The sequence below is a fragment of the Ochlerotatus camptorhynchus genome, unplaced genomic scaffold (assembly GCF_037179485.1).
Source record: "Ochlerotatus camptorhynchus isolate MF236.1 unplaced genomic scaffold, CSIRO-AGI_Acam_v1.1 ptg000183l, whole genome shotgun sequence".
In the NCBI taxonomy this organism is placed as follows: domain Eukaryota; kingdom Metazoa; phylum Arthropoda; class Insecta; order Diptera; family Culicidae; genus Ochlerotatus; species Ochlerotatus camptorhynchus.
This window is the reverse complement of record NW_027040673.1, coordinates 1,208,637-1,233,756: the sequence shown is the minus strand read 5'-3', so window position 1 is coordinate 1,233,756 and position 25,120 is coordinate 1,208,637. Positions and strand designations below refer to the sequence as shown.

At 38.5% G+C, this 25,120-nt stretch overlaps 1 protein-coding gene across 20 annotated transcripts in view; it reads left to right on the top strand.

Moving 5' to 3' along the window:
- LOC135702051 (probable serine/threonine-protein kinase DDB_G0282963) overlaps positions 1-25,120 on the top strand; it is a 244,593-nt gene that overhangs the window by 198,204 nt on the left and 21,269 nt on the right. The gene's annotated exons all lie outside the window — the stretch shown is intronic.

Sequence of the window (25,120 nt, the reverse complement as noted above, 5' to 3'; positions counted from 1 at the left end):
TTCCGATGGCAAAAAATGGACCCGGTGTGCATTCCAGAAGGGGACAAGATCAGCACGGAGGTCTACATCGGAATTTTAAGTAAGTATGTTCTTCGGTGGATCAAAGAAAAGTACGGTCCGAAGCCAAATGTTGTATTTCAACAAGATGGGGCTCCGTGCCACACCTCGAACCGCACTCAGAAGTGGTTGCAGGAATATTTTCCATTCTAAGCGAAGGATATGTGGCTGCCATCCAGCCCCGATCTTAATCCGCTTGATTACTCAATATAGCGCATCATGAAGGCCAAGGTCTGTTTTAAACGCCACCTGAGTACAGCAAGCCTCAGACAAACATTGACCCGCATCTGGAGAGAAATGGATCCAGACTACATTATTAGAACCTGCCGTACATTCCTGAAGCGTGTGGATGCCGTAATTGCAGCAAGTGGAAACTCGATCGATGATTAACATAGTTTAAGACTCTGAGAAACATCCCCCCTTTGAATAAATAAAAAAAAAACTCGAAAACGAAATTTTTGAGATTTTTTTTTAATTTTAACATTGCTTAAGCCTGGTACGCGCCTTATGTTATGTTATTAATTTTTAATTAATTAAAAATTAAATGTCCGTATTTGTGTAAATTTATGATACAATTTCGTAGCTCTGGTATAGTCTAAAGTTGTCGTGTAGTGCTTGTCATGCTTGTCACAAATATGCTGTAGAATTAACCTATAAACAAGAGACTGTAACTTTTCATGAAGTGCTACTCGAGTAGAAAAATTTACCGGAAACAACTTACCTGAATACACACATCAAAAAGCGAAACCAATTCAATATATTGTAGAACAACAATTGAAAAGGTACTATCAACTTTTATAAACAAAACATTGATTATTCTTTCCTCGCTAATCGAACGCAAATTACCAGCGTCGTCGGATGGGGGAAACTTTCCTCAACCCAAAGATCGTGTTAGTTTGCGAAGGCGAGCCTTCAGTCACGAGAAAAGGGTTTCCGAAGTTTTCTTCGCAATAGCTGATGTGCTCTTTTCTGTTGTTGGTCGTGATTTGCTCGATTGGTTCCGCTATTTGACAGCTCAATTGGTTCCCGAGATTCTATCCGCCAGACTATGAATATAGCGACTATAGTAGCAACCTCTTCTTTATAGGTCTATAAAACTAGGTCTCCCGCGGCCATCTTGAAAATCATCGTAATGATGCAAATTTCAAAATTGACTGCGTCTATTTCTATTGTTGATTCTATGGGTGAAAAAAAATCAAAATCCACCTATCTTAACCACTTTCAGCGAAAATTTTGAAAAATATTTAATATAATCAGTCTACCGAGTAGCTTTTGAGCTTTTATCACCCATCACCCATCTCCACTTGCCACATTCTCCCCTACAAGCGCACGAGGTTCATCTAAAGTGTGGTATAACTTTTCAAGGAATAATTATAGCGACTTGCAGTCTAGCACAAAAACGTGTGTTTTTGCGGTTCTGATAATTGTCTATAATATTATGTGCTGAAAAAATTAATCACTAAAGATGTTATGATCGAAAAACTACATGTAAGGGAGCTACCATAAAAAATGCTGCTTAACTTTGAAAATACTGAACTAAGAATTTTGACTTCATGACCAAATTTGATGGTTTTGGTATTTTCTGTGACTCTGTGATGTCTTCAATTCCTTTATATCCGGAGAACTTTGAAATTTGGGCGTAATTCCTTTTGTAAACAAACACGTCATTCACCGATTGCTCACGAATAAGAGCTTAATCTCACAAACAAACTGTACCAAATGATAGACGAAAGTTTATTCGATTGAGCCTGTACAAATAAATTAATATAAAAAATGATAGACGAATCTCCTCTACCTGTTAGTTTTTGAAAATGAGCTTTGATTCGCGAGAAATCGGTGATTGACGTGTTTATTTACAAAAGCAATTACGCCCTAATCTCGAAGTTCTCTGGATATCTGCACAAAAAGGTAATTTATCAGTATTATAAAAACGTTGTTACTTTCAAATTGAGGAGGATGTTTAAACAAAAAATATTATGATATATATGTATATGGCTATAATAAAGGTTCTTAGTTTTGCCATTGTACTAGCTGGCAAAGACGAACTTCGTTTCTCGCGAAAAAGGCATTACATTGTTTGCAAAAGCTGATAGGGCCTTTTCAATTGTTTGTCGAGAATTGCACGAATGCTCATGATAGGCGGTTTGGTCTGGTAATAGAAATATAACCCGTTTTGTCATTCCATGTTCAGCATAAATTCAGTTGAGAAAATTGTTATTACGCTCATTTGTTGCTCATCACATCCCAAACACTTTCCTCGTCGTGGCCACCATTATACAGCAAACATCATTCCATCCCATCCAAATACCACCCCAAATATCCATCATTATAAAGTTCATATCGCAGACCCGTTCTTCATTCCAAATTGCATTTGTTCATCTTAAATTCGACAATAATTCGAGCCCCGGAGAGTACCGTTCAGTTTCAGTGCCTAGACGCTGCTGTCATGGGCACGCGTTTCTACAATTATCCGTGATTTTTTGTTTGTTTTTGCTCTGCTTCCCATGTATCCACCCATACCTCATATTTGGGCAACCCAAGGTTACAGAGCTACACGATGCCGATGTGCACCGGATCGTAACGCATCATCCAAGCCGTCGCTGCCGCCACCATCATCATCGTTATTAACCTTTGCTAGTTTTGCGGACGGCGCGGAGGGCTTCTAGAAAAATGGGTCTTGAGAGAAGTGAAAATAAGAACACATACACCGTTGCTATTGGTGGGTACATCCGAACGCCAACATCATCGTACTATTATTAGGACAAGGTACTAAGGAGAGCTGCAGGTCAGAGTTGGGATTGACGTTCCATTTGTTGGTTTTTGTTCAAACTACGAAGCTAGGCTAAATCGGCGAAGGTTTACACGAAGCGCCATATATGGCGCACATTGTTGCATTTGTCCAAGATAGTTTCATGCTCCGAATTTTCTATAGACTTTTTTTATTTTTTGTTTATGGTGGATACGTCCTTTGACCACTTCCCATGCCCAGAATCGAACCTACCGTCACCAGCATGGGCTTGCTTTACATGTAGTTCGCCCTATACCGACTGAGCTAAGGAAAACCCTATAAACTACGCCAGCGCATTTCAACAGCCCAGGAGTATCGAGATCACAAGTCTTAGGAAACTTTTGCTTTCGGCAGCTAAACAACAGCAAAAATGAATGCACCTTTCCAATAACAACAACAAGCCATTATCACGGCATAAAACCTCACCGCTCAATCAGAGCATATTGGTCAAGCAAGCGACCATCCAGTAGCAGCAGTACCCACAAATAAGTGCTGCTGCATTTTCGCGCATGGTTGAGCTTGATGGGTTGTCGAAGTGGCTCAAAACAACAGCTGATGACCGTAATCGATTAAAAGTAGATTGAACACATTGTATCTCAGCAAGAGCTGAAATAGAATTGGGTGGTGAACACCCTAATGAAGTGCCGAACGGTATGTGGGATTTCGAAAACCACTACTGTTGCGGTCCAATCAATCATAGTCATTATCAACAAAAAAAAAGTCCGCTGTTCGGCGTGAAGATTGTTGTAGTTATTGCCTATGTTAATGACGCACATGGAGCCACCACACAGCGGGCAAAAATTAGCAACCATTAGATGATTCGCTCCGATTTGGCTTGCCCATGTTTAATTGAATTTAATCGAATCAAAATTGACCATTTTTGCGGAGTCCCAAATCGGAGGTGAAGCCGCGGAAAAGTTTAGCGAACTGAGTTTCGTGATGGGAGCTGATGCACTGATGATTGTATATTGATGAAAATGAAAGTGCAAGCCCTGAACGATTTTACGGGTAATAACAGTGCTAAATTACGTGGAAAATTGGACGTAGGCCTAACCACCAAATTACCCGATACTGATCATGAGTGAGCTCCATCATTCCGGTATTTGCGTAATGTTAATAAGTACAACAAGAGTAATTTCGAAGAATCGGCATTCCTCCATTGCACAAAAAAAAAATGTTGCAATAAACAATTTAAGACTTGTTTCCGTTCATTGTGCAAAAACAGAAACACTAAATTACACCTGCTGACCTCTGTACAACATACATACCTAACGAGTGACGACGTGTTGCAATGCTGCTTCAGCCTATTGACAACCGAGAGTCAGGCCGTTTCTCAGCATGCAAGAACCGCAAAAGAGCTGTTTATTTTTTCACCTTAATTGACGACCACGGCACTCTCCATTCCATGTAGACAGCCACCGTAATTTATTTCCTGCGGATGTTCATTCTTAGCACAGCCATCAGCCTAAGGCAAAATCAGCAACCGCAGCAGTAGATATAGTGATGGCCAAGCTCGTTCATGCACTCTAAATGGAAAATGCCTTGACCTTGCACCACCGACCAGGGCAGGGGCTTTTAATCCGACGAAAACCTACTGCCACACCAAATCGAATCTATTTGAGTTTGGCTTATTACAAATTTCACACCTCGCAAACTCAATCGACTCGGCACAATTCATACTCGAAGTGATTGACACACTATAGGTGCTGATCGTCGTCGGTCGCCGATTACTATCATCTTCTCGTGGTTCGATGAGCACGATGAAAGTGAAAAAAATCACGCCCAACAGCACAGAGCAACAATAATAGAAATCACAACAATCGTAATGCTCAAAGCGTATCGATGCCGCTGTTGGTGGGTATGAGAAATGTAAGGTGGGAGAAGTGCCAATTACCAATTAACGGTTGGTTACTTCGGTTGCTGTAACAGGTGGTAGATAGCCCGGGAAGAAAATTATGGCAAATTTTGATCGAAACTCTGTTGTTAATCATTAATGTCTCAAAATGTCCTAGTCCGATTTTTGAAATTTTTTTTTTTATAAAAAATAGCTTGTACAAAAATAAAACTTTTGGATTGTTTAAATTTATGAACATTCAAAAATTGAAAAAAAATCCGTTGAACACGGACTTTTGTTTTTGAATTTCAAACGTTTTTTCAAGTCATTTATACTCATAAAACAATCTTTGATAAAAAACAGTTTTTAAAAATCAGACAAGGACATTTAGAGATAGTTGAGTATTAACTTTTTTTTACTTAAAATTAATTAAAACACATTCTTATACAAATCAGAGAAGTTCGACTCAGAAATTGAATTTTGTTCGCTATTTTTTCTCAATTAGACTCTTTTTTTACTCGGGATACCTATAGCGATCAAAGCCGTTCGATCAACATCGGCATTATGTTTGTCGGACGTCGGCTCGGTAACCAACAAACAAACATCTACATACAAATATGCTGCAACAAAGCAAGCCTACACCTAGTCTAGCTGGCTGCAAAAGCTTGGTTGAGACCTATCACGGCAATTGCATCGATCCCATACCTACTCTATGATCGAGCTTGCATGCATGCATGTAACATGCAACGGTCCTACTGTACACGATACGAGGGAAAGTTATTGTTGCCCACATCATCCAAACCAGATTGACATGCAAACTACCTTCCATCAACTAGCATGGAAAATTATTAGTTATGAGATCACGTTCCTTCGAGGATCTGCTTCAGCTGATATAAGCTGATCGTAGTTGAGAACAACGACACTAGCTATTTTGAGCACATGCTATATGAGGGTCAATGTCTCGCGTTTGATAATATGTCATCATCGTCGTCGTTATTTGCTATTGCGATCGACAGACAGTCAACAGAACGGTACCTACCTACCAGGTTGATGAAAGGAAGCACCGAGCGAAGAAACTTGCTGGCATTGAGTTATGACTCTCCGGGTCTCTGAGCGGTATAGCAGCAGCACATCAACTGTTTTCAGATGCTCGGCTCGGCGTTCCACCCCGTTAGGAAAGGTGCCTGCCTTCTCAGTGTTGTGTTCAGTTATAGAGAGGCTGTGCGTAGAATTATTTTGCGATTATGGCACAATGCGATGCTTTATAGAGTGGAACCTGTTCCGGTTTGTAGGAGCCAGATCAGATCTTTGTTGAAGTGTTTGCCGAATCAAAAAAGGTTCTTTCCGGTATTTCTACTTTGTAGTGTGGTTGAGCTGAGGTTACTCCGAAAAAAATAATGATTTCAAGCCTTCATTCAGTAGTGAGGTTCAGACCAAATCGAAATGGCATGATATAAATAAAAGGGATTCAATTCAAAAATCATTCTTAGCTTGTTTTGTATTGCAAATATATGTATATGCATCAAAAGTGGTGCTACCCTTCAGTTACGTTTTGTTGCAGTTACCCAAACCATAAATTGATTGTCAACGTAAGCATTTGAGCAAAACATTACATGTTTGAGCAAAACATTACAGGCAACTCCTTACAACTCGATACACCTCAAGTCGAAATCGGAGTTTTACGGAGATGCAAGCATTTAAAGATTTGAACTCCTAAGCACCTTAAAATATCTATTCACACCTTATTAACGAAGCCATAGGCATTCAATGTTTTGAACTATCAAAGACCCTTAAAATCTTGATTAACGGGAAGCTTACAGCAAATGCAAAAATTTTGGCGCGTTTTGCTTTTTCTATAAATAGGGTTTTGAATCAAATTTCCGTCCTACTAAGCATAAGCTACACTTAACCTCTTTTTTTCGAACGGATATGAACTCAAAAAATGAAGTGATTCTACTATAGCTGACTTCTAAATTTATTTGCCTTTCTATTGGATTTGATAAAGAGTTTTTGTTCGTTCTACGAATGAAGACAGAAAAATGGATTTGCTAGGAACGCTTCAATGAGTTTAAATATTCATACAACGCACTCGTATACACACTTCGAAAAAATCATGTAAATTTAGGTGCTCTGAGACTGACAAATACGAGCGTCAATTTTGACAGAAAATTGAGGCATAACAGACGCGAAATTCAGCTCAAACAAACGTACTTTTCTTCGAGTGACGATCTTTCCAGTCTCGGCGCACTTAATTTTACATGACATTTTTGTTTACGTCTCAACCCGTATGTCAAAGATAAATTCCGTCACGTGTAAAATTAGTTATTTCTCAGTGTGTAGGCTTTGTGTTGTAGCTTATGAGCTAACGCATCGAAACAAACGTATTATTGATTTGTGTACGGTGAAATCATTAATAATATTGATCTTTTCCGATCGATAGAACGGAAATGGGCGATTACGACGAAGTAGCGCTCTACCCTATTGGAAAAAGATATAAATAAATCTAACTATATTCACATGTAAAAAAGTTTTGTTCTACCTCATCATGAGTAAAAAAAGTTAGGTAGGGTTAACTACCCCATTTCCGGCCTATTAAGCCCAACCCGCACTTAGTCTTTCTTAATCAAGCGTAGTTTAGCACAAAACGGAATGTTATAATTACTGATGGCTTCCAAATTTATTTACCTTTTCGTATGTACCGTAAGATTTGATAAAGAGAAACCAATCGTTGAGATATTGTCAAAAGTCTTACACTGCTTCTTGACGCCAAACTCGACCTACGGATTCTAAATTCGGCCTAACGCATTGAAACGCTTATTAATTCACTTCGGCCTATCGGAGAAAGATAAAAATTGATTCGGTCGGAGCGCTTCTTTTGTTTTTGGGAATAATGGGTGCAAACCTTCATATCACGCATTCTCATTGACTTCGTTCCGTAGCTTATTAACTTAAGTATCGTACCAAACGCATAATAGAATACGAACTCTGAAATCATGGATTTATTTGAAGTTTTCTGCTCGATAGGCCCAAAATGGGCGATTAGGCCGAAGTAGTTCTCTACCCTACTACACGAAAACTGGAAAACGTTGATTTAAAAAAAAAATTAGAACCTTTTTCGAAAAAGATATTAAGTTCAATTGGTAGCTTTTGTTTTTACCGAAACTGGCTTACCAGATATGTTATTTTGTTTTCCTCTCTAAACTCTAAAAAAAAATTGAATAACTTGTTGTTCATATGAAGGTGGTGCCATGCTGTCAGTAGTGGGGAGATTTAAAATGACAGCTTACATTAATCTATTGGAGAAAAAAATATATTTTTTGAAGATTTTTGATATCTGTTTCCAATATTTTTAGAAAAATCAAACCATTTTTTTATTGGGCGGTAAGCTTACGGAGATACAGAATTTAAATATTTGAACTCCCAGCAGTTATAATTTGGAGTCACATTACTGTATTCGTAATGGTCAGTTTGTTTTCATTCCAGTATGATAAATCAAACGATCGTATCGAAAAAGCTCATTTCTTGAAATTTTTCAATAAATTGTAGCATAGAAACGGCATTTCTGATTGCAGAGAAAAATAATGTCCCCCTGAGAAAAAAAAATGGTTTTTAGTTTTTTAAGTGAATATTTAAAAAAAATATAACCCAAATATCTCAAAATGTCTTATCCCGATTTTTGATTTTTTTTTTACGTAGGACTACGTCTTTGTGGAATATACTGGGGTGCAAACCAAAACATTGTGTAGCGAAATAGTGTTAGGTTTAAAACGCTTATAATTTGGCTATTTATTGATGGATTTAAATTACTTTCACACCCTTTTATTCAGAATTGATGTAAGATTTTTGGTACGGTGATTATAGCAATATCAATCAAACTTTTAGGCCGCAATCAACCAATCACGTGCTCGCTTGATATCGAGGGAACAGAGAGAAAGAGAGAGAGAGACGACTGGTTGCAAGGTTATAAAAGAGCTTCCCTGTACGTTTTGCTCCAGATCGTCTGGGGATGTGACGGTTTTCACATCGTTAGACCATAGAGGTAACTCTAAGACCAGAAGATCCCGAAGAAATGTGCTCAACTTTTTGGCTCAGCTCTGGTACTCTCTTCGGTCCCAAGCTAATCGATTCACCACTCGAAACATAGGAAAAGCCAATAACCCCTCATTGTATCTGTCAAACTTTCATAGCGAATCAAAACAAACATTGTGTAGTACTAAAATTTCGACTAGAATGGGGTGCGTTATTTAATCGTTTGCTTGGGACCAATAGGCTAGTCAAGTAGTGAGCCAATTTAAAATCGATAGTTTTGTATTGATTGTTGGTTAGACGCTGTACACGGCCGATGAGACACACAATTAAGTAGGATTCCTCTCAAAACAGTAGAAAGTGAGTAAAATTTTCCTCAAAAATCTTTACGACTTTTAAGTCAATGAGAACACTAGTACTCGGCCAACGAGATTCTGTTAACATTGAGTCGAATTTGACTCAAAATTTGCAAAAAAAATTGTTACCTATGAGTAAATTTTTCCTTGATTTTCTAGACAGGGTTACTTCCACTCACTTGCTATAAAAACATGTTTTTCAGAATTATGAAATCATGAGATGGTATAGTGATAATTAGAACTTGTAAGCTACAAGAAGAGGTTGTGAGGTATGTCCTTTGGTTTGTTTTTTCCGTCGATCTTGTTTTCCGTGCTGAGCACCAATGCTACCGACGTGCCAGGAAGGCAGCTCCCACACCTGGACCCTACCTATCGACCCATCAACTCATGAACCGGGGACCAACGGCTTTACTTCCCGAAGGAAGGCTGATCAGAGATGTTATGCCTCAGAACATCCCGGCGGCGCCGACTGGGATTGAACCCAGGCCTGCTGGGGTGAGAGGTAATCATGCTTACCACTACACCACCGGCGCCGTTAAGGTTGTGAGGTATGTGTTTGACACACAAAATCTGTCAATATTGCTTTCAGTGCGCCACAATCAGCAATTTTACGATTCGTGAGCGCTCACTCTGAGTGAACGCTCATGAATCATAAGATCGCTTATTGTGACGCTCTGAAAGCGAAATTTACAGGTTTTATGAGTCAAACACATACTTTACACCTCGATACTTACAAGTACAACATATCATTATATCATCTAATGATTGCATGATTGCAAAAAATATGTTTTTAATAGCAAGTGAGTGGAAGCAACCCTGTTTCTAGGAAAAACTTCTTGAATACAGTAGAACCCCGAATTGCATTTAAACGGCGCTCACTTTGAATTTGTTTAACGGGTATCCCTACAGGGCCCAATGGCGCTACGCGATGTAATGTGAGTTGAATTTGACTCAGGTTTGAGCTACTTTTATCGGCCGTGTAGATTGGGCAAATGTTTTCTCGATTTTCGCTATATTCGAGCAGATTTTTGAAGAAAATTTTACTCACTCAGTGAGCAACCCCACTTTCACGATTTTAAGTTAAATGTTCAGCGGAGGCGAACCAGCCTCGGGCTGAAAGCCTCCCTAATAAAGAAAACTTAAATGTTCAGTGATGTCATGCTGGTTATAACTGGTGACCATTAGGTAATCAGTTATTGAAAAAAAAAATTATCTTTATTTCCTACAAGGGCGCAAAAATTCGAAATGAGTAACAAGTTTAAAATTTACCATGACACCACTAGGTTGCGGTCAGATGCATAAGGCATATTGGAAGGTGAACAGTTGAGTTAAGAATTCGTCTTCCAGGTGTCACTAATAAATTATTTGTTTAACTTGACATCTTGACTAGATGTTTCTGTTTTTGGAAAAGTTTTTCAAGAGAAAGAGACTTATTGGATGGTGTACATCACACTAGTATTGCTTTAACTTTGCTAATTTGACTAAATAGATACAAGGTAGCGGTCTTCGACAAAGCTGTTCTGATTAATAAGACCTATAATTAATAAGACCTAAAGAGAGATAATCAAACTAAAGATTGTCCTTGCTAGTTTTTTACTCTCTATATACAATTTTCACACTGTCGTACCCTAACGGAACTATCAATTCAAATTACCACTGTTATTAGAAATTAGCATCTTCAACTATCTACTGTCAAGTTAAAACAAGCAATAAGATGTCAAATTGCGTCACATAGTGAGTGAATTCTGAACTGAGCTGTCCATCTTATAGGACTTATTAACTCTTCGGGCACCACACTGAAAATGGAGTCGACATTTTTTTCAAAATGATGTATCTCAGTCGCTATTTATCCGTTTTCAAATGTTATAATACCGTTGGATAGGTCACATCCTAATCTTTTCATTAGCTTGTTATTCACGCTCCCTGATTGTGTCATAGCTTCATAAAATCAGGATTACCAAATTATAACAAAATTTTCGGAAGGTCATTATTCATTCTGTAGGGCAATTAAAAATGTTTACATGGTGCATTCTATTAAATACTTTTATAGGCTTTCAGGAAAAAATATAAAAGGACAAACCGATCAACTTCAACTTGCTGAAACGACATGTCTACCGACTCGACAAAAACTGAAAAACCAAAAGATTTATTAACTATCAAACTCGTCATTGTGTGCTATGCTCAATCAAACCATCAAAAAGGAAAATTAATACCCTTTCCAACAAGATAACAACATCAAAAATACATGAAAATTTACCGAAGATATTACAAAAATAGTGAAAAGTGTGATTTAGGTGTGGTAGTCGAAGAGTTAATCAGAACAGCTTTGTCGAAGACCGCTCATCTCCTCATCTATCGTATAAAAATTAACACTTTAGTCTGTTATTTGAAATTAGCATATTCAACTATGTAAATCGCTGACTTCACACAGAAGTAATGCAAAACATATAGTCAAAGTTGACAGTATACAGATAGAAGACCTATCATACCTAATTCAAAAAAATCACTAACCACTAATGCCATTTGATACTAATGGCTTGCTTAAGTCGACATTTCGACTAGATAGAAGGTTGTTTGTCAATACGACCTATTGTATAGGGGACTGCTCAGTTCTAAATTCTCACGCCAGGCCCGGCGAGTATACGATTTGACATATAATTACTTGCTTTAACTTGTAAGCTTGACTAAATAGATGGTTGCTGTTTTTGACAAAATTGATCAGATTTATAGGACCTATTTTATGGTGGCCGGGGCCTCCCTTAGCTCAGTCGGTAAAGGCACAGCTACAAAGCAAGACCATGCTGGAGGTGGCTGGGTTCAATTCCCGGTCCGGTATAGGAATTTTTCGGGTTGGAAAATTTCTCGACTTCACTGGGCATAGAAGTATGATTGAACTTGCCACACAATTATACCAAAGCAAAAATGGTACAGACATCGAAAGCTCTCAATTAATAACTGTGGAAGTGCATCTAGAACACTAAGTTGAGAGCACGCAATAAGCTTAAATTGCGAGGAAGAAGAAGAAGATTGTATGGTGGCCAGTTTAGTTGAAAATTTCTTCACCAGTGGTACGAACTGACTTGCTACCTTCGGCTGAGTTGTTCAGATGCACAATACCTATTTGGATGGAGCACAATTTAGTTCAGAATTCTTTAAATCGACATTTCGATAATTTATTCTTATTATTCATAGTTATTACGTCTCAACTGGAACTTTGCTTTTGTCTTCAATTTTCCTTTCATCTGCTGTTTTGGGACTGCTGTCGTTACTTGTGAAATGGAGATTACACGAAAGTAACGTATTGGCTTGTAACGTATTGATTTGTCAGTATACAATTTGCAACTTTCATGCCATACATCAGCGATACAAAGCCGGACAAAGACTTATCAAAATGGTACCATAATGTTTAAAAATTTAAATACAGCCCTATGCCTTTTGTAAACGAGGATAGACAAGTTCAAACTCACAAAAATATGTTAATGTGAAACAATTTAATTGATGGTGAATTGATTGAATTAGAGCGTTTGCTATTCGATCGATTTTTGTTTGAACACAGATAAAGGACAAACTCAAATTAGATTCAGTTCATCTGTCATAATGTTGCAACAATAAAATGCAATAATATGATGTGACGTTCTTATAAGTAATTTAAACCAGTTTGTTATATGAAATGCATTAAAATAGCGAATTTTCTCGCCGGTTACTGTAAATCATTATTATTCAGTAGGTACCTGAAAATTAATGGTAATGGTTTGGAACCTAATTTTGAATGAGATAGGAACTGAATTTTGAAATATGAAAATTGAATTTAATTAGGGATATTGAATGCAGGGTGGCCAGACCTACAGATTTATCGGTAGTTCTACCGATTTTTAAGATGCCTACCGATTCACAGACGAAAGGTTCAAAACTACCGATTTTTCACTTTTCCTACCGAGAATCACAGATTTTAAGGTGGTGTTCTATTTGATGAATTTTCACTTAAACTTTACACTTCGAAAATAAATTATAGTGTTCGAAAATACCTTTGTTGTAGATCGTCCGATTTATGAGAAGGTGTTTGTCAAGATTGATTCCTCATCGATTAGAAATATGTCTGCTGGAAAAACAGGTTCATTTGAAATTTTTACATCTGTCAAATTTAGGTGAAAATTCCCCATTGGAACACAGCCTGTGGGTAAACTGTGTTGGGAGTTACAAGTTGACAAATGAACAACATCGACATGAATCCGATCAACGTTGTTAATTTTTCAACTTTTCACTCGCAACATAGTTTACCCATTTTTGGGTAGGTTCAGTTTTGACAGATCTGGGTGGATTCTACCCAAATTTTGGTAGTTTTGAAATAGCATGTAGTAATCTTGAAAAATGTTCAAAACCTATGTTTTGTCTTCCGTGTAGTCAGCAAAGGGGGAGGTTGCTGTCAAATACGAACAATCGTCGCCTACCTCGCATAACTGGTTCCAAACGTAAACAAGCCATAAGAAACCTACTGGGTTTGTTTACGTTTGAAACCCATTTCATACAAGAATGATCATTAGGCAGATTTGACACCACCAGGTAGTCAGTCAGTTTGATCGAACGCGATGTGTTTTGCAACTCCAATCCAACGTATACGGTAAAAAAAAAAGTACCCAAAAGTAAGTTCTTTTCCCTCATCTCGGCACTATGGTTCAAGAACCAAAAAGTAGGTAAAGCGGGTCAAACCTGTGGGGTGGTTTTGCTCCTCCGTTTTTTACAACATTAGAAGGAGAAAAGGAGACAAACTAGTCAAAAGTAGGTAAAAGTGAACTGGCGTTGAGTTTTTTTTTTTTCTTATCGTGTACGAATGAGTTTTTTTTACGTTTGATCGACTTTCTCTGTCTGATGTTATTTTCTGTTTCTCCATTTTTTGATGGCGTGTTCCGTTCGTAATACTCGCACTTACTTGTTATTCTTAATTGTTATTGTTAATATTCGCATTTATTTTAAGGGGTACGAATTACTCATATCATTGAACCGATGGCTGTAGGACGGATCTTTTCCGTCCATAGGTTCCTATTTTGGCCACACATCAGAAAAGCGATTAAAGGCCCAAGTGCAATGAGAGCGGAAGCGAAACGGCAGCGGAAAAGCCCGATCTGAGTAAGCCTACTTGTCGGATTGAAAACTAGTCTTCGATGTCTTTTGGGACAACTGTCAAACTTTCCCTCTCCGTTCCGCTTCCGTCCACATTGCGTTTGGGCCTTAAATTTCAATATTTGTGCATTTTGTGGTCATTATGTTTATGTACACCGATGAATATGATTTGTACCAACAAACAAGAATATGGATCAATAAAATTGATGGATTAATTCAACAACATAAACGAGTTGGATTAATACTACTAACTTTATTGAATTGAACATCGATTTTTATTCATTTGAAAAAAAAATGTTTGCTTAAATCAAATTGAAGCATTATTTAAAGTAATTATCGTTTTGAGTTGTATTTAAACGTTATTTCTATTGTTTCAAAATCAAATTTATTAAAACCCCCAGGTCAGATTAGCTGTAATTATTTAAAAATAAACCCATATGTTTCAAGTATGATATCAATGAAATTTCTAACTAATCCACTGTTTGTTTATTAAATTATTAATCAGTCAATTAGCTTATTGCATTGAAGCATTTGATGTGTCAATGGGTGGAAACACTTGTTTTCCTTGTGCACCTTACCATGGTTTATTTAGATTTTTACATTATTGTTTGTGGTAATTTTGACGACTGTCTTGCTGCAAGTAGCGATTCTGCTGCAGCTGCTGGTGTTGACGCATTTTGGTGGAGCCTTAGACGGTACAGCATTTGGAATGGCAGAGGAGGAGTTCCTATAATGGTAGAATATTCTAAAATGCCCGTTTCGAACCATTCAGTTTCCACATCAATACCTACCTGGTTCTCCGGGTCACAACATCTAAGTTTCCGATATGCTAAGCCACGTCCAAATTTATGCAACCTCTTGAAGATGCGCTTCTGACAACTTGTCATTATTTATTTCTAAATGATCCTCACGCTGGTGAGTTTATTCAGCTTCTATCCAAGTTGGAATCCCCATCTTCACCTTCTCGTTGGTTCAGCCGAACCAAATCCTCATGCAAATTGTGCCTTATCACACGTCAACACTGAAATTTCAAATGCTAGTTAAGATTGATTGCTAGTTGAGAAACTTTATACATAGACATAAAAAACTAAAACTTACTTGTTAAGATTAACAATCGAAGGCAGACTTTCCATACGAAGAATCTTTTTGACTAACAACGATGTCGACTGACAGTTTGAAACGTGCACTACCCACACAACAATAAAAAAAAGGTTTTAAACAATTTTATTAATTTGATTTAAATGGGCTTCTGTATTCATTTGAAACTTGTTTATGAACTGAAACAAATAGAAATTATTGAGAAACATTGAATAATAACAAAAAAATTTTGTTGGTTTACGCCTCGGTGTTTTTTTTTTCGTTTCATGAAATATCGTCAAAAGGTGACCAAAATAGGAACATGGCCAATACTGGTGCGTTAACTCTATTAAAAAAAAACATCGATTCGAAAGTCCGAAATTGCGCGTGATTTGTTTTCATGTATTTTTGCACAGAATATGGTTTAAAATACCTCAAACATTGTTTTCTGAGAATAAATTACATGAAAAAAACTATTTTAAAAAAAAAGTTCAAAAACTACGTTTTTGGCCAATAAAAAAAAAGTCGAGAAAAACAATATTAAAAAAAAAATTAAAAATCGGATGAGATGAAAAATTTCTAAGACTTCATTTAAAAAATTTTGCGTGATCCAAAATATGAATTATTGCCCAAACCGAACAATTAAGCGAAGTTTCATGCAAATCAGAGACGGTCTTTCCGATTCGTCATTTGGCTCATTTCCTGGTTTCATAAATTTATATAATCTAGGGACAGCGATCTAAGTCATGAATTCAGATCCCAATCATGTAGCTCAAATTCACAAATGTTGCGCTCCTAAAAAAACAGTTCACTATACCTGCCTCGATCAATTTAAGTCAAGGCATATGCTAACCCTATGTTTCTAAATCATGCTTCATCTTGCCCACAATTTTCTCCAACTCCACGCTCATCACATCTGCTTTCTGCTTCGAACTTCTGTTTTGAGCGGCTAAACCTCTTTCACTATTTGCATGTTCATCCCCCCCTGTGTGATATATCCGAATACGTTCCGACCGAAAAGCGAACGGTAAGCGCGCACAATCATAATTAGGCACATCACTCTGGCTCGGGCGCTAGCGATGGGAAAAAAAGGTAAACAACCATCTAGCCACCCACCTGCCTGCCGGTTCACTGATCTTCTACTGCTACTGCTGCTACTTAGCTGTCGGTTATGGTGGTTTGCCGGTATGTGATGAGCAGGTATTGTTCATTTGCCCGTGATCGTGAATTTACATTTAGAAGAATGATCGCGTGTCCCCACAGTTGGCACACGATTTAATTCTCCACAAGTACAGTTAGGTATTTGTCGTATACCCGTTTGAAAAATCCTACATCACGAGTGTCGTGACGTTGTGTGAAGGGTGAAATTACATACTAACGTAATTTATGTCAGCTGTGAAGAGAATAATTAGACTCATCACAGATGTTGATGGTGATGGTGATGGTGATGGTGATGGTGAGAATGATCATCATCATCATCATCAACATCTGCCTCACCGAGATGAGCACGACTAGTTGGAAGCTAGTAGAGAGTGGTGTGGTAAGCAAACGCCGAGACTATGACGAATGGATAAAGTGTAATAATTTATGCGAATTTTCCACGCCACCCTGGGTGCTTCTATCGGCAAACAGTCATTTGAAAGATATTGTAATTGGTTAGTCAATTGTTTGACAGTTGAACAGTTTTTGGCACGGCACGGTGGTAAGTCGTGATTGATTGTGGTGCAATTTCTTCGATAGATCGCTTGCCACATGCTGTGCTATATGATGAAGCCTGCGAGTCAATGGGTTTGACGAAATGAATGAATAAGTGAAGTTTTTGTTTGTTTAATTTACAGCCCAATTGAACCAGTCTATTTTGGCCTTGATTACTTTCATCGAGTATTCAGACGAACGCTGATTTATAACGTCTGTAGTGACCGAATTTGAGTTATTGAAACGCTTGGTTATTCTGGTAATGGCAACCTGCTATGAAAATTTTACAGCATTTTAACTAGGAGAAATGTCGGCTTCGGCAATACCTTGATCTATTATCGTCAAGGGGTAAGCAACGTCCTTGAGAGCTCAATTTTGACATTGTGTTTCAGAGCATATATTGACCAAATTTTAGTGCTCTCGGACTTGACCCCTTGACGATAATAGGTTAAGGTATTGCCGAAGCCGACTTTTCCCCTATTTGACCAAAGATTCTAAAATCTGCAGCTATGGATACGTAATATTAAAACAATGAAATGCTTCTTAAATTTTGGAAAAAAAAATGCTTCAATGTGTAGCTACTCAGTACTATGTCCTGCGCGTGAATGAGCTTCCAAAAGAAGCTTCTTGTAGAATCTTCTTAAGAAGCTTCTTCTGGCAGCATGTTTTAGCATGCTTCTTCTAAAATCTTCTTAAGAACCTTCTTTACAAGCTTCTTCTAGAATCTTCTTTTGAAGCTTCTTTGAGAAGCTTATTCTTGACGCTTGCCCGTCGCTCCGCTCCACTGACAAAAAAAACAAGGGCAGGTGAGGATATATAAATAACTACGCAGTTAAAGAGCATTTCATCGTTTAAATATTGCAAAAACCCTTTTTACTTCAAAAATCTCCAATAGTAATTCGTTATAACCTTCAAACCATTTGCGCGACCTATAAAGCTTCATCAATCTTTACCGATTTTAAGAACAGTTGCTTATGCTTTGGGGTAATGAATCAAACTGGAGTGTTGTCTTAATGATTGCAAATACTTTATTTTCTTTTGAACATAAAAAAAATCCCAGATATTTCAAATAAATTCTGTAAGCCATTGGAATACTATTCATTTTCATACAGTTTATTCAACAGCCCTGTAAAAATTAAAGCACTTGAAAAATGAATATGCTTGAGTCAATTAAGTTTAGAAGACTGGAAGTTAAAATTCATGGATACCCTATTATTCGTCCAATAAATAAAGGTGTCTGCGAGTGACATCATTTCAGAGAATCTTTTCCCTGTTCCTCTACCAATAAACTCAGTGCAACCATATATAAGAACGACAGCCTTCCTCATAATGTAAGGATGACGTTACATGCAAGAAGAAGTGCATTAGATATATCTACCTTTTATGTTTTGCCGGCGCTCCCACGAAATCCGTGCTCCATGCTTTCAACAATAGAATTCTCCAGGTCTCTTCCTGCATCGAAGGCATAGCATTCACTGCGCAAGTCCTATCCTTCATTCTCTCTATTCGTCTCCAGGGAGCAGTACTATTACACCAGTGCCGAATAGTTTTCCCATCGAAAGCAAGGAATTGTTTACATACAAATTATTACTGGAACGTGGTTCCATCATAATCCACATTATGACATATGTACTACGTGACGCTACACAACAACCGGAAAAGGACTCTCCCTCGTCGTTGCTCAGAGGGCATTATGTCTCGTTAGGCTCTCCAACGTTGGAGAACTATTCTCGCTGTGCCAATCAGTGCGCGAGAACCGAGTGTGGGGACACTTTTCCTACCACAGCCGTCAGTAGCGAGGAAAATTTCATCCTGTTGATATCGTATTTTGAACAATCAGCTTCCGCAACTAGTTTTTTCATTCTTATACAGTAGTTAGTGGTATTGCAAATTTTACCGACGTTTTCTATTCCAATATTCGTACATCGCTGAAATGTGCCTAAGCTTAGAACTGATTAACTGTTTGTGATTTGAACTGTGAACGAAGCCCTATCGATTAGCGAAACGCCTTTTTATCAGTAGTTCGCAAATCTGCTCCCGAAATCAGTTACGCATAAATCGATAGCAAAAAGTGTGCCACAATGCCGTACCGGTGATATCGGGCAACAATCGTCCGGGGCCATTATAATTCAATTAGCGAAACATGCAACCACACTCACCCATCGGAGCACGTCGCGTCAAAACGGATCTACAAACGTCGGAAAATGTGTTCGTCCAAACCGGTCGTTCGCGATCGAACTCACCACAGCTTCCGCGCCATTATCAACAGCATCATCCTGCAGCATTCGGCAATCAAAGAATAGCATACCTCACGATACCCGGAAGTGGCACCAGCAGCCCTCGGATCACCATCACCAGCTGCTGTGCCAGTCCCAGTTCCAATCGGGTTCGAAGTCAAAGCTCCGGGGCGGCGAGTCCTTCAACGCGCCAAACGACCAATGCGACGATTTCCAAAAGTCCTTCGAGAACAATAACATCATCGTCACCGTTGGCCACCACAACATCCGCAACGTTGGCATCGACACCAGCAACGACGACAACCACGACGAGGTTTGTCCTCAAAAAAAACTATTCTATACATCAGCTAGTAGAGCGAAAGCGAGTGTGTATTAAATATTGATTTTTAGTCGCCGATGGCCCATTATTTTGGTTTCTGTCACCTTGCTTTAGTGTGCTGAAATGTTATTGTTTTTTTATTGCGGTTGAGAATATCGAGCAGCAACATGGAATGGATAGAGACTATTTTGTGATGGAACCTTGTTACGCATCGAAAAGTTGCGGTTTTCGCATGGCAGCTTCAAAGGTTAAGCACCGCGTCAAGATTGGATGATTTACTTCTTAGATATTGCTGCGCTACCCATAAAAGCATGACTGTCCGATCTCTGCTTGATTTCCTATTCATATGGGACAGTTATGCTTTTATGCGCAGTGCGAGTGATGCGAGCGATAAACGCTGATTTGGACCCAACCAAACTCGAGGTACAGATACGCAGACAAGCGACAAGTGGTTCAGGCTATACCGTAAATTGTGATGGCTTACAGCTTGTCCAATAAATCCTGCGGAGCTGAGAAAGTGAATGTGTCTTCATGTGTAGACGAACTGCGATAAATCAGTGGGGTTATCTATCACTCATGCATTGTGTCCAGTATTTGTTGCGATTGCTGAACTACTCAAGGTTAGCGAATGCTTTGTGAGTATATATGAATGATTAAAGTGTTAAAGAGTACCAAATAGAGCAACTTTAACCCTCTACTGCCCAAGCCCACTTTTTGGCGGGGTAAATTTAAAAAGCTGTTGTTGCTTATGCAACTAATAGAGAAGTCAGCTCCGAAATTTTAAACGTATTTATTATGTGTTGCGTTAAAGTTTCCTAAAAAAAATATGCGTTTTAGAATACAATGTTTACTATGATCTTATAACTTACGTTTTGTAATCTTCTTTCATTGTTTAACCCGGAATGGGATCTATGTAACGCTAGGCTTAGGGAATCCTGAATACAATTAATCAAATTTAGGAAATATTCAAATTAAACTTTTAGTTAACAAATTTACCGGTTTGTGCAGAATAACTTTAGTTTTCTTTTCTGTCTAGAGGCGACTCAAGGCAGAGTGCAAATCAATTTAACCTAAAACAATTTCTAGGATAATAAATTTCATTTTAATTAGCACTTCAATAAACAAAACTGTTATTTGTTCAACTCACTGCATGTGTAGAATAACAAATTTAGGTTTAAATGCAAACAAATTTAGGTTTAAATGTAAATATATACGCGAAAATTAGGCAAATAAATTTAGATAATCTTTTTCGACATCGTGTCACACCAATTCAGCTTTGTTATAAGCACTCTTTGTTCTTCTCCATGATCTCGTTTTGTCAGCTTTCGCTTGTTCAGTTGGTACCGAAGTGTTGATTTGGAGGTAGGCTCACAGACGAGGGGCGTTCGCAACAGCTGTTACAAAGAAATCGATTTTTGTTACAAATGTTGTGCCAATGATTGGCAAGACTCAGTACTTGTTTTGGAATAATTCGGGGAAAAATATGTTGAACAAATAAGTTCTATGATTTTCAGTAAAAAAATGTTTTTAATTTAAAAACAGAAATTTTTATCAAGCTGACCTGATTTTTCTGATATATGGGCCAGAATTTGCTCGTGAACTTTAGTTTCAATTGGCCAAGTTTGGTTAAAATTAGTGCAATTGTTGTGGAAAAAAAATAAAAATTTGAATGCATTTAAAAAACCTTTCGAAAGAAAGCATGCAAGATTTAAACAAACAGTAGAGGGTTAAGGAACATTCAAAAAGTAGGTTGGAGATTTACCTCGTTTCAATTGATAGTGCGATGAAAACCCCCAAAAATTCCTACACTGGCATCATTCACGGTAATTTCACTTAAAAATTGTAGTTCAGTAGGAATTTAAAACAGCCAGGCAGATTTCTCCCCAATATTGGAATACATTTATGTACTCAGGGTTCCTCAATCTACGTGTAGTGACCCACTTACTTGTGCTTGCATTAAAATGTAGTTCACTATTAATATTTAACGGAAGTTAGGTTTGTTCATAGTATTTACATGAAGCATCAGCTAATGTTCTGCAAAATCATTGGGTTGTATGCAATGGTGACGTAGAACTACGAGGTCTTATATAATAAATCTAATTTGTTAACTGCATCAGGAGCTTGCGTTTTTTGTAGTAATAGGAATTTGAGCGGGGTTGTTTCTGTTTATACTCTTTAGTACGACGCGTTTGACATAGATGGCCCCCAGGAACTCACGAAGAGCTACTGATTCCGATCAATAGCGGTGCGGTTGCTTCCTCCTTCTATGGATACTCATGTGGGCAGCAGCTCGCTGCTTGCAGACAGCCTTTCGTTGTGTACTGGAGAACAATGTTCAACGCCGCGCTTCGCAAGCACTGCTAGTGCTGCTGATGCCGACGACCGGACACCACCACACACGGTGATTGGAACTGAAACAGCGATCAGCGGTTGAAGGCAGCCTTGATAGCTAGCTGCTTGTGGGGAGCTATTCGTTGTGTATTGGAGAACACCACCACTCACCACGCGGTGATTGAATGAACACCGTTTGGTAAGACCGGATGGAATTCAACTTTGAAATCTGTGTTAGGGAAATCGCTTTTCGCAGGCAAACGGTGATAATTTTAATTATCATTGCAACAAACATAGCACATTAGTGAAATTTTTAATAGTGAAAAATGATAAAGTCTTAAATTTAATAGATGCGTTGAAATATTTCTGATCGATTGGTGATAAAATTATAAAAATTGGTCCAGGGGCAACTGAGTTATAAACGTTAAAAATCTTTCATAATTTTGTTACGTGTTCCATTTTCAATTTTCACAAAGTGTACCCCCATATAAAAATCACAGACGTAGTCCTACGTCAAAAATATTCTTGTGCTCAGAAACCGATGCTGTTTCAGATGATGTATCTAAGTCCCCAATTGTGTGTGCTAACAAAATCTTCCATCATGTATAGATTCAACAAGGTCCATTCTATGAAATCCCAGTCTAGCTTTCAACGGACAGAGCCGAAATGCAACTTGAAAGAACCATTAAAGTACGAACATTTGTGAATATAAATCCGTTTTTCTCAAAAGCTGTAAATTTTGAGTACATGTTTGGATTCAACGAGGCAAAATTCATTAAATTACATGCATTGGATTAAGATCAAAGCTTCAATTTTGGACTAGGATTAATCAAAATATCAGTATAAGAATGAGTTAACGTTTAAACAGTTTTCGGTGTGGGTCTGTTTTTTGATAGCAACTCATTGTTGCGGTGCTTGCTCATTGTTTGACGTTCGTTTGCTTTTACCGTTTCCCCGTTGGAAGCAAACAACTAGTGGAGATGTCAGTGAAAATAAAACTGACGATAAGATTCAACTTCGCACATCAATGGAAGAGATTGTGACGTATTGAGGAGCACAAATTTATGTTCATCAAGTCCAAATCAGAAGATTCGATGCAGTATTGTTTCCTAAACAACCATGAATAATTAATTGTCCATAATGCCGATGGAAAATCTGTCAAAGTACGCATGTTGCCTGCGGGGAGCACCGTTAAGTACGTGAGAGTTTACGACCTACCACCAGAAGTCCTGAATTGCGGCCTAACATTGGTGCTAGGGAAATACGGTGATGTAAAGCGTGTAGTATGGGAGAAATTTCCAATTGCCTTGGGCCTCGATATGCAGACAGGTGTACGGGGAATGGACATGGACGTATAAAAGGAAATTCCCAACTCGCTGCAATTCCTCAATTGAAAGGGAGCATATTCTACCAAGGGAACAAAAACTTGTGCTACCTTTGTAAGATGGAGGGGCATCGTATGAACTTCTGCCCCAAACGGAAGGAACGGAATCAGCTAGTACAGCAATAAAAGGAAGATTAAACCAAACGGAACGGAACCAGGGCCAGTACGTACGCTGGTGTAGTGACTGGAGATGCATCGCCAAACGAGGAAGCGGTTGAGGTCCTGGCAAAACAGGTCTTGTCTTGTCCATCTGATCAACTTTGCTGGGGATCTAAACATATTTTTCAAAAAATATTTGGTAGGCAAGTTCTGATTTCATATAAACAAAAAAATCTGGGCTCTGCATATAGTACAAAAAATGCTGGATCTTTTTTACGAACGACATCTGTTGCGGAAATCAACCATGCTGGTATTCCATACAGATTGATTTATTAATGGTCGTATAATCACACTCAACTTTGAGTTCCGTTTATTCAAATTCGCCAAAACACCGGTCACTCATAGACTGAGTAAAGTTTTCTTGATATGAGGAAAAACTGCTCGAATATGGAAAAAAAATCGAGGAGAAAAGTCCATGAGGTGACCGTGGTTTTTACGAATTTGAGTAAACGGTACTCCAATTTGAGTGAGGCTCAACGGCCGTATAGATCAAATGCAAGGGCAGACTGAAAACATCCATTTGAATGTGATCCTTTTGATAGTAGATCGTTGGTGTTTCAATTTTGTCCGTAATTTTCAATTGAATTTGAGAATTGCCTGATAACTCAAAACTAAAATCTTCATTTCAAAGCATGATCTTAAAATACGTTGTTCTATGATTTTTATTATTGGAATCTTCAGCCGTATATTCATAACTATGTGTCATCGTCTTTATCTTTATCTTTCTTTATTAAAGAGACTTTCAGCCATCGGCTGGTTCATCTGTGGCAAACCCCCGTAGGGGGTGCCCCAAATAACAGAGTTGGGTATTTGGGGCCCCATAAGGGGGTCCCCGACTAGAAAGTGGGCCTCGGAAGGAGGTTTCCCTAATACAGAGTTTTTTTTCAGAGTTCGGAGTTAAGGTTCAAACAATAGTACACATATAATAGTTGAGTATCACAGTTGCTGGCGTAGTTTAGGTATAAGTAATTTGTCGTAGTCGGTAGTCAGTGTCGATAGCGGGTTGTTGGTGGTCATGTCAGTCCTTGGGCTTAAATACTTTCATAAAGATTGGTGTCTTTAATAAAGCAGATGACTGCTACTTCCGTTGATGGGTCATTCGATAGGGTGTTCCTTATGCTATTCGGTACACCGTAGAGACTTCTTATATTGCTGAACACTGGGAAATCTACCAAAATGTGTTCCACTGTCATGGTAAGGTTGCAAGTGTCACAAGTTTTCCGGAAATTGGAGGAGCAGCCCATGTTGTGAGTTGCACGTGTGTGCCCGGAACGGAGACGAGACAAGATAATCTGGTCTTGTCGACTTGGGTTGTCCTGCCATTTGGAAGTCTCTCCTTTCACCTTCAGAGTAAAATATTGCTTTGTGGAAGCCCACTCAAGGTTCCAAGCGTTGCATAAAATGAACCTGACCCATCGCTTATTGTCGGGACCAGGAACCGGCTGGTAGCTGCCAGATGATCTGCTTCACAATTACCTCTAATGTCGCAGTGACCCGATACCCAGAGGAAAATTGTATTGGGTGGTGATAGTTCTTGGATCGCCTGGATTCTAGGGCAGAAAGGGAACTGGCCGAGTCTGATAAGATGCAAATGGGTTTGTTGGCGTTTATAGTAACAGCGTGGATAATGGCCGCACTTTCCGCGGGGAAAACGGAGCATTGGTCAGGGAGTCGAAAAAAATGGCTCTCAGTAGGGTCTGAGATTCCAAATCCGACTTTTTCTCTAGCTTTAGAGCCGT